Source organism: Pteronotus mesoamericanus, unplaced genomic scaffold (assembly GCF_021234165.1).
Source record: "Pteronotus mesoamericanus isolate MK-2021 breed Mesoamerican mustached bat unplaced genomic scaffold, CSHL_Meso_final contig_73, whole genome shotgun sequence".
Taxonomy (NCBI): domain Eukaryota; kingdom Metazoa; phylum Chordata; class Mammalia; order Chiroptera; family Mormoopidae; genus Pteronotus; species Pteronotus mesoamericanus.
In genome coordinates, this window is record NW_026555245.1 from 28,630,072 (window position 1) to 28,644,724 (window position 14,653).

A 14,653-nucleotide genomic window follows, 5' to 3' on the forward strand; every position below is an offset into this window, starting at 1 on the left:
CCTTCCATGGCCTTTTAGGTTCAGTGGGGGTAACCAGAGGGTCAAATGTGTTGTCTTTTATGATGAAGAAAAACATTGCGTTGTACAGGAAAACTAGAACCCAACTTTAAACTGTTCCTTTTAGTTCTCAATTTTGAAAATAAACTTTATTTCCCCCTAACAGTTACTGCTGTAAAAACTCATGGGCATTGGATTTGTGGTTGGACATTTCTCAAATCTAGGAGGAGGCAGAATTATACATGGTCAGTACTAGTCCATTTTTTAAAAACTATAAATCAATTCTCAATTTACCCTTCCTGCATTATGGTGACCTGCTTCTTAAAATATTTGAGGGAAAGAAGCATTGGCCTTTTTTCTATTAGACTGTTGGACTTTCTTCCGACCCCCTAACTTAGCTGAGGAGCACTGTGTCAGACATCCCCATGGAAAATTGCTGCTAGCTATATAGGAGGAACTCAGAAAAAAATGTTGAATATGGGTTGGGTCTCTTCACTCTACAGAACATTGCTGCTTTCTCTCACAGCTCCACATAATTGTTAGACGTTAAAGCAAGAGTGATGGTACTTCAAATCACATGGTATAAGACAAATGATTATTCTTATAGTTCAAGAGCCAGACCCACACTTTGTTGGCATCCTCTCCTGGGTGTACCTAAATCCTGTGGTGTTGCCTTCAGGCCTATGACTTCCTCACCTGCCATAAGGAAACTGCCATCCAATGCACAGCCTTGGCCTGCTGCCCTCCCCCCGCCCCCCATCTGCCTTGCTCTTGCTATGTATAGCACATTTCCATTGGGCTCAGTGAGCTTTGCCTCTCTGAGGTCCTATAGAACAGGCTTAAGTGGCTATTGACTCCTCAAAGACCAAAGCCCTTGTTTATCTCTCCACCAGTGACAGTATTATTTATATGTATGTACATATGTATGTGTGTATTTAATCCTCCTAACAGGCACTTTTGGGTCAAACTCACATTTCTCTCAAAGACCAAAATAAACTTGAAGAGTTTTCAATCTAAATCTTTAAAGAGAAAATTTTCACTTGTCTTGTAATCTGAGAGTTACCATATTATTACAACCAATTCTTTTTTTTAATCCCTCCCAACTCAAGTCTCCTGTGAACACAAGACAAAAAAATAAACTAAAAATTCCAAATACCTCTAAATGGCACCTCCTATGGCTATACAGAGACTCAGTCAAAGCTTTGAGATGACATCCCTAGATTCTGATTTGGTGGGTAGGGTGATATTATTCCCTCCCCTCCCCTCCCCTCCCCTCTTCTTCCTTCCTTCCTTCCTTCCTTCCTTCCTTCCTTCCTTCCTTCCTTCCTTCCTTCCTTCCTTCCTTCCTTCCTTCCTTCCGTCTTTCTCTCCCTCCCTCTTTCTTTCTCTCTTTCTCTCTCTCCCTCTTTCTTTCTTTCTTTCTCTCTTTCTCTTTCTTTCTTTCTTTCTTTCTTTCTTTCTTTCTTTCTTTCTTTCTTTCTTTCTTTCTTTCTTTCTTTCTTTCTCTCTTTCTTTCTTTCTCTCTTTTCTTTCTTCCTTCCTTCCTTCCTTCCTTCCTTCCTTCCTTCCTTCCATCTTTCTCTCCCTCCCTCTTTCTTTCTCTCTTTCTCTCTCTCCCTCCCTCTTTCTTTCTCTCTTTCTCTCTCTCCCTCTTTCTTTCTTTCTCTCTTTCTTTCTTTCTTTCTTTCTCTCTTTCTTTCTCTCTTTCTTTCTCTCTTTTCTTTCTTTCTTTCTTTCTTTCTTTCTTTCTTTCTTTTTCTTTCTCTCTCTCCTTCCTTCCTTCCTTCTTCCTTCTTCCTTCCTTCCTTCCTTCCTTTCTTTCTTTCTTTCTTTCTTCCTTCCTTCCTTCCTTTCTTTCTTCCTTTCTTTCTTTCTTTCTTTCTTTCTTTCTTTCTTTCTTTCTTTCTTTCTTTCTTTCTTTCTCTCTTTCTCTCTTTCTCCCTTTCTTTTCTTCCTCCCTCCATATAGTTTTCCAAGTGGCTGTACCAATTACATTCACACCAACAGAGTACAAGCATCCTCTTTTCCTCCACATCCTCACCAACACTTGTTCTTCCCTCCCTTCCCCTTTCCCTCTCTCCCTCCCTCCCTCCCTCTATTCCTCCCTCCCTTCCTTCCTTAGCTATATTTGCAATGAAATCTCATTGTGAGTTTGGACAGTTTACAACAGATTATGTTTGTTTCATGGAGTGATCAAGCTTCCCTGGAGTGAACAGGGAATCAAGTTTAAAGTGAGAAAGTTTGGATAAAACATCAGCTTAACTGTTTACTGACCATTTGATTTCACAGAGTTTTTGTAAAGCCTTAGTAATTCTGCTTCTTTTTATATAAAATATGACTAACAGTTCTCATCCCAGGAATATGTTAATGTTAAATGAGATAATTTAAATGAGAACAGTAAGCATAACTCCCAGGGAGTGACTAGAGCTCAGAAAATATTGAATAGTAAATCTATATCTGGCTTTGTTGCATAATGATGGAAGTTATTATAAATCTTATGCACAAGCAAACTTTAGAGGAGATTGCTAATGACTTGCAATATTGACTGCATTTTCATTTTCTTCTAATTGGTTAATGCCATGTCGCATTAAAGCTTTTAGGTTTACATGCAATTTTTTTTTGTCTTTAGAATTTCACTAACAATACTAATTGATGGGATACTAATCAATTATAGCTCACAGGAAGATATTAGATTATGATCATTTCTCTTGAATTTTGATGTAGGAGCTATTCTTGGAACACATTATTAATTTTCTTCATTTGTTATTTATAATGACAGGAATAGTCCCCATTTATTGAGCAAATAAATAATTGTGGCAATGTGGCTGGAAGATTAAGTAGCTAATGTACATTATCTCATTTAATCCCCACTTGAACTCCATGGTGTTGAGAAGGTTAACATCATTTTAGAGGCTAGAAATCTGAGTCTCAGAGAAATAAAATAGTATGCACAAGGTTTAGCAGTTAGAAAGTAGGAGAGCTCTATTTAAAGCCAGTTTTGATTCCAGTGCTTGAGCATTCAGATACTACACTCACCATTCACATCTTATGAGATCTTGATAATTATCTCCAACAATATGATCTTCATCACAGCCCAGCCCAGTTAACTCCCTAATTTACTGTCACCCACACAGGCACTTCAAGGTGGTAATCAGCTGTCTCTCCACCTTCCCCTGGGGAGATCTCTTTACCTACTGCTTCCAGTCTCTGTACCTAAATCTATAGTATAGTTGACATGCAAGACTGCACTAGTTAGAAGCCTGCCTTTAACAGAATTTGGGAGAGTTCTTTTAACTAGAGATACTGTAAAATAACAGAAAAAATATTTGAAGATGAACCTACACTATGGTGTAAAGTTTAAGCTTAAGCAATATTTCAAACAATTAGGTTGAAAGGACCACACAACTACAACCTACTGGGGGGTGGTAAAATTGTTGCCAAATATGCTGGAAAAAATCTCTTATCTCTTTCTTGATCCTGTATAATAAAACCTTCCCTTGGTGTTTGAGTCCTTTGTTTTCTGTATCCTTGTTTCTGTGACTCAATCCAAATCCATATTCTCCTACCAGGACTTCTACATCAAGTGAGGCAGATCCTCTGCCTTTTTAATAGTACATTCTCAAAGTTTGACCTTTAAATGTAGTTGCTTCACCAGCTTACATAGCTCTCATTGTTTCTATCCACCTTTACATGGATACATACGATTCACTTTTTCTAATACCTACTACAGTTAACTGCTTGCTAACAGTCAAATGGTTTCTATTGTGTTAGCCAAAAAGTCCATTTAGTTTTTCTGTAAAATAAAAGACACACTTTTCATTTTCACCAATAACTTTATTGATTTGGATATTTTGATTGTGTCTGCTATCTCCTACATGGTAGAATGTTGATTGTTCTCAATTAATGTTTCAATTTGATCTCTATCAACTTCAATTGGTGTACCTGACCATGGATCATTGTCCAGAGAGAAATCTCTAGCAAGAACTTTTGCAAAGCACTTGTGACACATTAGATCATTTACAGCACCTTCTCCATATACTACACAAACCTTTTTCTGCATTTCAGCTGCGTTTTTACCTTTCTTACAATACTAAAGCATAGTATGCTGAAAATGTTGCATATTTTCTTCCATCTTCAATATTAAAATGGCTACATAAAAATTCCCCAATTTTGGTAATTTTTTTTTAAGTGCATGCTGGTATGACAGCTGTCACAATACAATCTAACAAAATTGTTTCAAATTAAGTTAAAGACAACTAAGCCTTACTGGAGGCATCTTATGGAAAAAAACCAGAGGAACTTTTTTGGCTAACCAGTATTTCTCAGATCTTATGAGCCTGGCAATGATAACAGTCATAAAGACCACTCTGACTTTTAGCTAAAAGGGACAGGTCCTCTCATTGCTCATAAATCTTTTACTCCATTCTGTGTCTTATATTATGGTGTCAAAAATACCCTCTGCTTTCAGAAGCCTGGGGCATTTTGGTTAGTTCATTTGACCATGTCCCCACTGAGTGGACTATATTATATGACATAAAGACCCCTAAGCCAGCCTGTGTCGTGGTTCCTTTAGCTATAATGTAATTTAAACTTGAAAGACACAACTGGGAAACCTGAGCTTTTAACCAGTTAGAAACAGGACAGACCTCATAAATATTTAGGCAAGCTAATTAAAAAACTAATATCAAAACTTAAGCTGTCTGTATAACAATAGAAACAATAAAATAAGCATAAATAAAGTCAAGTAAATGAAAAACTGGCAAAAGTATTTGCCACTTTAAATATATCAGTTCTAACAAATTAATGAGAAAAATTCAAGTAGGAGGTGGGAAAGTAGTCAAAAAACAAAGAGGCAATGGACTTAAAAATAGATACTAAAATAAAAATGTTTAATTCTATTAGAAATTAGGGAAATAAAAATATTTCACTTATTAAAATAGAAGTATACAGAAATTTATATATCCACATATATATCTGTGAGAGCAGAGACATGGGCTCTCACCCTGCCCTGGAGAATGATATTGGTACAGCTTTTCTGAGTGCCATTTTGGAATTAGGTTTCCAAATCCTTAAATATGTTCTTGCCACTTGGTTGAGTAATTCCATTCCTAAAACACTATCCTAAGAAGTGAATATTCACAAAGATTTATGTAGAAAAATATAAATTTCAGGCCTAATAATAATAGCAAAGATTTGAAAATCATGCTCAGATGAAAATGAAAGAGTTGTGAAAGAAATTATGTATGTACACAAGAAGGAATGAGCTGCAGCAATTTAAAAACCATTTCGTGATATAGGATGCTGCTCTTTGACTTGCTAAGTGAGAAAAGGTGCTACAGAGTAGTATGTGCAATATGATACTAATTGGAGGAAATTATAAATAGACGTATGATGATGCATAGAAAAGAAACACAAGGAAATACTCCAAAATATTAACAACAAGGAATATTTAGTGGGTATTGGCGTTTAGTAGTCTTAAAAAAATTTGTTTATACTTCTTAAAAAAATCACTGGCCATTATAACGTGGAAAAAGGTGAATATATTTAAAATATATACTCTGTGGAAATGACTAGGATGTAATGCACTTTAGATAAAGTATTTTCCTTACTTGCCATCCAGATATTTCCATTACCTTTCTAGTCATAAATCTATTCTTTTGTTTCCAGAATGTGTTCACAAACCTGTATTTCTCATTCAAAACACAGAAAAAATTAAAGGCAGTCATTACCTTTTCTCTTTTTACACAGGCAGCAGAATCTGTTTTTAATGGTTCTGTTTTAAATCCCTGTTGTTAGAAACATTTATTTAACCTCTAGCTCTGCTCTACTGAGATGTTTTTGTTTACATCAGGTTAGACCTTGACCTTCACAACCTCACACTCAGGGGAAATTTGTTGTTGTTGTTGTTGTTCTTGCGCTTTTAAAAATATTTGATTAAAATTGGTTTGGCTGGTTTTTTTAGGTTTGGAAATAGCCAAAGGCAATTCTACTTTGGACTATTTGGGGAGATTTTATTTTTCCCTCTTCTGGCTTAAAAAGATTCCATTATGAAAATAAAATTATACAAACGGTGAATAAAGAATGTGTCAAAACTCCCCCCATCCTAGCTTAAGTGGTAAAAATTATCCATTGCCATTGCTTCCAACATGCCAATCCTCTCTCTCTTTCTTCCTTGGAGGCACAGTGGTGTAGGTGGAGCTTTAGACGGGGTCTTTATTGTTTTCCAGATAATTTGATAGGACTAGACTTCGTATCTAGTTGTAGGCAACCAGAATCTGGTATTTTTCCATAAAGACACCCTAACATACTATTAGAGGATTTTGGAGGCAATGTAAAAACATTTACTCCATTTGCTAGAGACTGCCAGGAGTACGTACAGATGTGCATTACATATTCCATGGAAAATAAGAATATTGTAGAGATGGTAAGAGTATTTAGGTATGTGCAGGGAAAAGAGTAAGAAGGAAGAATGATTTTAAGTAATTTCCACCTGCCTCTACATCCTTTTCAACCCTCAGGCTCTGAGAAAATATTCTGAAGGTTTTCACTACATCTACAGATTTCTCGCGTATCATAAGCCCCTCTCCGGGAATTTAGATGGGGATAAAAGGCCCAACAGCTGCATGACGCTGATCTAAACTCACTGTGGTGCGGTGTCCTGGCCAACTGTCACTGAGAATGTTTCATGTACACTCAAATATAGAGTCCTCTCAGTTACCACCTTTTACATATATGTGTGTTTATATATATACACACATACTTATATGTACGTAAAAGTATATATACTATATGTAACAATTAGAAAATGATATATAATATATGGGTATGTGGAAAACAGTTTGGAATTTCCTCAAAAAGCTAAAAATAGAACTGTCTTTTGACCCAGCGATTCCACTGCTGGGATTATACTTAAGAATCCCAAAACACCAGTTCAAAAGAACCTATGCACCCCAGTGTTCATAGCAGCACAATTTACAATAGCCAAGTGCTGGAAACAACCTAAGTGCCCATCAGTAAATGAGTGGATCAAAACACTATGGTACATTTACACAATGGAATACTACACAGCAGAAAGAAAGAGTGAGCTACTATCCTTCACAACAGCATGGAAGGAACTGGAGAGCACTATGCTAAGTGAAATAAGCCAGGGGGCAAAAGACAAATACAGTATGATCTCACCTATAAGTGGAATCTAATCAACAAAACAAACAAGCAGGAAAATATAACCAGCAACATTGAAAGAAAAAAGAAACCGACAGTAAGGAGAGGGAAGGAGGGAGGAGGGTAACAGGGCAAAGAAGGGGAAGGGTCAGATCAATGAATATGTATAAAGAACCCATGGACAGAGCCAAGGTGGAGAAGGGTTGAGGGAGGGAGGTGAGGGTGGGTGGGGCAGGGGAAAGTGGTGCTGGGAAAAGGGAGACAAATGTATTTGAACAATAAAAAATTAAATAAATAAATAAAAATAAACAAAATCTTTTTAAAAAACAAAAATATATAATACATGATAATTATAATATATAAATATAATAAATGTATTTAATATATGTTATATTATAATATGTAATATAAGATATTGTATATTATATAATGTACTATATATCTATTTTAATTAGAAAAATATGCATATATATAATATATTATATAATATATATAAAATACATATATATATTATATATATATATATATATATATATATATATATATATATAGTTTAACTCTGGTTCCTCTGTTGACTTTTGACTAAGGCTTTTGATGACAGTGAAGCCATACTGAGTGTCAATGCTGAAACAGAATAAAATGTTCACCGAATCTGCTCCATTGAGTCAAGCCCTGCTGGAACTATGGCAGTTATCAATAAGTACCTATAACGCAGTGGTCCAGGAAGTAACCTGATTTTTTTTTAAGTTTTTTTTTTTTTTAGATTTAAAGCCAAGCCACAAAGCCCAGGGACAAACTCAATACTCAGTTGAGAAAGTCCCCTCTTGAATCCCATAATAAGTATTGCACAATCCCAGAATGCCTTGGTTTACTGATGGGTACCCAGACTACAGTGAGACCCCAGTGTTCTTACAAAGGAAAAAGCCAGGCAACCTACATCCTGATTGGCTAACCACGGCAACTTCCATGTTCCCAAGGAATAGAAACACCTAAGCCCCACATTCAGGGTGCAGAACCTGAGTCTCCATCTCAGTGTTCTCTCCCTCTGCAAAGTCTCAGTAAATCTGTTTTTGCTTTTATCAGTGTCCATGGTCTAAATTCTTTTATATCAGGAGACAAGAACCCAAACTCATCCTTAATAATCTCAGTTCAGCAATTACTGCTCACTGTGAACAGCCCACCACTGCCTGTGCTGAGGGTGCTAGTTCCTGCAAGATCAAGCAATCTACATCATATTAAATGCTCAAGTTCGGACTTAGACAACCGAGACTCCTAAATTTACTAGATGGGTAACCTTGGATAAATATTCTCCTTGGTTAGAGATCGCTTGTTCCCTTTACTCTCAATAGAATTCTTCACTAACAATTCAAAGCAATGTACCAAGCAAAAACATGACATTCGCCAAGTCTGTAGGCAGTCAATGTGGACAGGTACCAATGTGGGGCATGACAGAAATAATGTTTGAGATATTTGGGGAAGGATAATTTTTAAAGGTGAAGAGATGAGTGCCCTGCCCCTCATTTTTACTTTATTTCCTCACTGGTGCCTGGAAATGCAAATGTGAGGCTGAAGGTCCAGCAGCCATCTTGGATCATGGGCTGACTGAGGAATGGAAATCACTTATTAAAAAGTGCAGAGCAGAAAGAACCCAGGGAGCCCCGTGACATGTCCTGGCCTGTGTACTTTCAGATGTCTTTTAGATGGGAGAAAAATATACTTCGGATTTGTGTAAGCTATAATCACTTTGGTCTTTCCAGTAATAAGCAGCCAAGCTGAATCCTAATATATGTCAGTTTATCTTGGAAAGGGGAACAACAGCAGTACCTAAGCTATAACCTTATTGTAAGGATATAATGAAAAAATATGGTTAAATTAATTTTTAAATGTGCTTAATAAAAGTTAGATACTATCACGAAATGAAAGCTTAGTTTGCACTTAAAAGTTAGACATTATTACTTGATGTTGTAAAAGCTTCGATTACATGAGTCCAGTATCAAAGTGGAATTGCATATGAAAGACATGGCCTGGTCATAAAGATAATTTTTGAAACAACCCAAGAAAGCAATTAAAATTTGTTCTAGTTATTCTTTTTTTTTTTTTGGTAAAAAAATGCAATTTAAATTTTCATTGGATTTACTAAAAACAACAAAGGGGATACAATGTAAAATCAGGAGTCACTTTATTTTAAATGGAGAAGATTCTTTGTTTTTGTTAGTTTGAAAAAATTTCAAACTTACAAAAGTTTGCCAAAGTAATATAGAAAACTTCTGTATTCTCTTTACCCCAATTCCCAAAATGTTAACAAGCTATAATATTTCTATAGTCACTCACTTATATATCCTGACTTTTTTAAAGCAAACTGTAAAATAATAACTTCTCACCCAGAAACACTGTAGAGCATGCTTCCCAAACAAGGACCCTCTGCTAAATAACTGGCATACAACACTCCAAATCAGGAAATCTACATTGATAAAACAGCACCATCAATTCATGGGCCCATTCAAATTTTAGCTTCTGATCCAATAATATAATATCTCATTTTTCTTTCTGTTTCAAGATCCTATACAGAAATATCTGAACATTTACTTGTCATATATCTTCAGATAACTTCAGGCTACAAAAATCCCACAGTCTGTTCCTGTTTTTCATGTCCTTGACAGTTTTAAAGAGTAGAGATTTTGATTTTACACCTTGACTCTCAACCTGGGTTTTTCTGATATTTCTACATTACCAAACCCAGGTCATGCCTTCTCGATAGGAAGTTACGGAAGTGATGTTATGTTCTTCTTCATGCATCAAAACAGTAGACATAACATACCAAAATATCTATCACTCAGGATATTAATTATCCTGACACCAATGATTATATTGGTGTCTCAACTTTTCCTAACTTAGAGTAACAATTCTGCCCTTTACAAATTGATTTTTAATATATTACAGGGAGATATCCTGAGATTACATCAATATTCTGCATCCAGTCAAATCTACACCCATCAGCTTTAGCATGTGCTACAGACCCCTGTCTGGATCCACCACCTCTATGATGTTTGCCAAGAGGTGATTCTCTATTTACATCATTCCTTTTACTTTTATGCACTGGCATTTTACATTAAGGAAGAGCTTTCCCTTCTCCTGGACTGATTGATTTATGTGTTTACATCCTTTAGGCCCTTATTTTGGTTCCTATGTCCTTGTGATATGTGCCTATCATTCACTGATCATGTCCTTACTTTCTGGAAAACAACATGTTCCAGGCTTATTTTTTCCTTCTTTTTATTTGAGTCCTTAGACTGTGTTTTCTTCTTTTCTGTATTAATTTTATACTTTTCCTGACCTGGTCCTGTGAATTACAATTTCTTAAAGAAGCCCAGGTTTGTCTTAGTGGGGGTAGGTTTTTAGAAACTAGCATCTAGGTCTTACTGCTCCCATTGTTACTGGAGTACCATTTCTTCTACATCCCCTCAACAAACAGAGGTAGGAAATAAACGTGTAAATATATACATGTAAATTTAAAAATACATACATATATTATGTAGACACGCTCTCATATTCATCTCTATTTCTATATCTATCTGTATCTTCATACTTGTCACAAATGCACAAATATATGTATATGTGCATGTATATGTGTGTATGCAAGTATATGTCATGTGTTCATACTGATACCTTCAATTGCAGGTCAGCACCTCAGGCTTCTTTCTATTATTTACTCTTCTCTGTAAATATGTTCCCCAGCAGTGAAAAAATTGGCTCCCATTGTCCTCAGTGCATTGAATCTTTTGCTTCCCTTGCTTATTTACTCAGTGTAAGTGGCCCTCCCACCACAAGGGTCCCGCTCTGATCCCACCCTCTCTGCCCCTCCCTGCCTCGGGTTGCATCCTCAACTGCCTCCCTGGCCGATATCTCAGAGAAGGGGCTGGGAGGGAAAATGGAGAGAGAAGGACAGGGACACTCTTTAACCTCATTTTCTTCTTTCCATTTGCTCACAGTATTACTTAAACTCTAGATCTGCCCTAAAGAAGCGACATTCCAATCGAAAGCACAGGAGCACTCAGGAACAGGGATTTTATTGCACACTTCGTAAAGTCATGGTCATTTAAAATAGTTGTACTTTTCAAAACAACAACAAAAATCTTAATCCTTCTATGGACCTATCCCCAAACTCCATGATCCCCAAATCTTTTGTATTTAAAATCAAATATAAATAGCTATATACAACAGGAAAAGCTTTGAATTTACATTAAAATATATAGAAAATAATGTGGTGCTAAAAAAACTTGACCTTACCTGCAAAGTTCTTCACATTTCATGGAGAGTTAAGTGTATGAATATAAATGCAGACTTTTGTATTCGCACTTCAGGTGAGGTCACAGGAATTGTGTGCATGTGTAGGTGCATGTGATTGCTCAGTTTTTCATCTATCTGCATCATCTACTCTTTGAAAGTTTTCAAAAAGTGCTTGAAAAGCATATCATCCAGAAAAGGCTGTAAATTGTGTGTTCTAAATTAGAATAGACATACCTTCTTCTTGTGACTGAAAATGTCTCTTCTCTTATTTCTCAAATTCTCATCAAAACTTTGTCCCACAACATACTTCAATTCTGTAGCAATCGTTAACCTCTATTTTTTAGCATAGAATTGGCTACATTTCCCAGCCTCCCTTGTAGCTATACAGAGTCAAAGGAGTATGGATAAGAGTGATGTACACCAACCACCTCCAAGTCAGGCCCACAAAAGTCTCGGTGCAACACTCCCTCTTCTCTGTCTTCCCACATGTGCTGGCCAGGTGCACAGCACAGCACCTAACAGAGGACTCTAAACCCTAAAGGCAGAGCCACTAGATGAAAGAACCTGGTTCCTACTCAGGGCAGAGGCCCTGCTTCCCTACACACACAGCTTGTCCAGGACTGGGAAGTGTGTGATCAATGAACCTTGGTGGCTGAGATTCGGTATTGCTTGTTATAATACAATACTTAGTCTACTCTGATAAAACCTCCAAAACAAAATGCAGTAGAGGTTCCTACTAGGAATGAATCACAAACAATACTCATTGACAGAGTAATTTCCTGGGTGGCAGTATACAGCAAGCTTGGCTGACTGAGCAAAATGTTTTGTTTTATTTTGCCATGGAAGTTTCCTTCAAATTCAGCAAGCCATTTTGCAATACTTTTTAAGTCTGTCAATCAAGTGTTTCAACCAGGATTCCAAACAAGGCGTCAGTGACTTCTCTGGATATTGTGATATGTGACTCAAGGGAAAATGGCCAATGGAAACAGCAGTGGTGGCTTACAGGAGCCAGTACACTGATTCACGGAGCTGTTGCAGGTCTGATCGAATAGAAATGCTCATTTATGTTACTGTAACACATCTCTGAGTTGCACGGGGGTTAATGGTCTCTCCTGTGTGTCTAGTTTACTAGAAAGAATGACTAAATAATAGAGAGGAATAAACCCAATAACACCAAACCATTTCCTTCCCTCAGGAAGAGCATCTAACCATGAAAGGTAGATTTATTTGCACTTGTACTACTGTCCAAGAAATAAGGGTAATGACCAAGACGTCACCTCTCTGGATGCTGCTCAGCCCCTTGGGATGCGCCTAGTTGCATTTTAATCCGTGGTCCCTTTACTTCTTGGAGTAGGCCTTGGGGCGTTCTCTGTGGAGGGCCCTTGACACTGGAAATTCCTCCTTTTGGTTGATCAAAGCTGGTGCTGCCTGACCCCACCCCAGGAAGTGGTGGCAGACACATCTGTTCAGTCTGGCTTCCTGCCAATAGGGGATTTACTCTCGGGTGAGTGGGGGAAAGGGACTTTTATGTCCAGAGGGGATTTATTGTTGGCTGATGGGGTGTGGCGAGTGTGAAGGGTGGGAACCACTTCAGCTCCCTGGCTGGATTGTCTGACTTTTTGTGCAGCAGGGTTTAATCTTTGTATGTGGGTTCCAAGACTTTTGTGAAGGGTAAGTGCTGAATCGGTGAACTTTAACGATAAACTGAAAAAAACTTTTGGGGGAGTGAAGTATAGATTTGCAAAAGCAAGAAGATGAAAGTGAATGTTTGCTGACTACACACAGAAAAATACTGTTTAGAATCAAACAACTGAAGACACAATTCTGACAGTCCTCACTTGTTAGCTAGCAGAGCCCCAGCGAGCATGGGGAACAAGGGGAACAGGGGTCTGGCCACTGGGCATTCAGAAATTTGGCTTTGACTTAGGGGAAGTCACTGGACCTCTTCACATCTCAGTGCCTTCATAGCAACAACTGCACTAACACTAAAACTACACATTAGGTCCTGTAAAACAGCCCCAATTTTGTGAAATTAGAATACGTTAAGAAAAGAAGAGTATGGCATTATGTGGTAGCGGTCCAGGAAGAGCCTGGAGTACTGAAGGTGTCTGATAAAACAATACCAGAGTGTGGCCTGAGCACAACACTGTATCAAATATCCAATATAGGGATGGGAAAGAAATGTCATAGAGTTTCATAGAGTTTGATTCTAGAAGTTGAGAGAAAACCAGCATATTATATTTTAGAAAATCCTTTCCCTTTCTTATCATTGTTTTATTTTATTTTTTTAAGGTTTTATTTATTTATTTTTCGAGAGGGGAAGGGAGGCAGAAAGAGGGAGAGAAACATCACTGTGTGGTTGCCTCTCATATGCCCCTTATTGGGGACCTGGCTGCAACCCAGGCATGTGCCCTGACTAGGAATTGAACCAGTGACCCTTTGGTTCACAGGTCGGCACTCAATCCACTGAGCCACACCATCAAGGCTAATTGTGTTATTTTCTAAGACTGCTGGAGCCGGAGATTTTGCCTAGGTGTGAACATGGGCCCCCTCATCGATTTTATCTAGTAAATATTTGTAGAGAGCTTCCATGCCCACTTCTTAACCACATGATGAGATTTATACAAAGAAGAAATATAAGTTTCAGTCCCTGTTTTTCCTACAGAAGGAGGTCCTGTTTAAAGCCCTAGTTTAAGAATTGAGGCAGGGCTACAGCCCATCTGTAAATTAGAAAAATGTTGTCTCTTTGCCAGACACACTCATGATTATGTATTTGGTGAGTGGTGCTGTGGGCTATATTTCAGTCTTCCCTGGTCCTTTCGTCTTCGTCCTGCAAGTCTTTGTGCACTTCAGATTTCATCATCTCTTTTGGAGTATCATATCTTATGAAGCTGTGGGATATGTCTGTCAGGAATCTTAGTTGTATGAGGGACCGTTCTGTTAAATAAATCATCCTAAAAGAATAGCAATTAAAAGCATACAATTTTAATGCAAAAACAACACATTGCAGAATAATATGGGAAATTTTCAATACAGCGTGGTATCTGTCCCTACACTGTTGGTTATGCTGTAAGTACCAAACTGAAAAAGCAGTTTCAACTACAACAAAAACATTTCAGTTGGGAGAATATCGAGAGAACAAGGGAGCCCTTTTTTGGGTCTTCTGATTGGAATATGGAACAGAGCTAGGTGACAAAGGGAGCGTGTG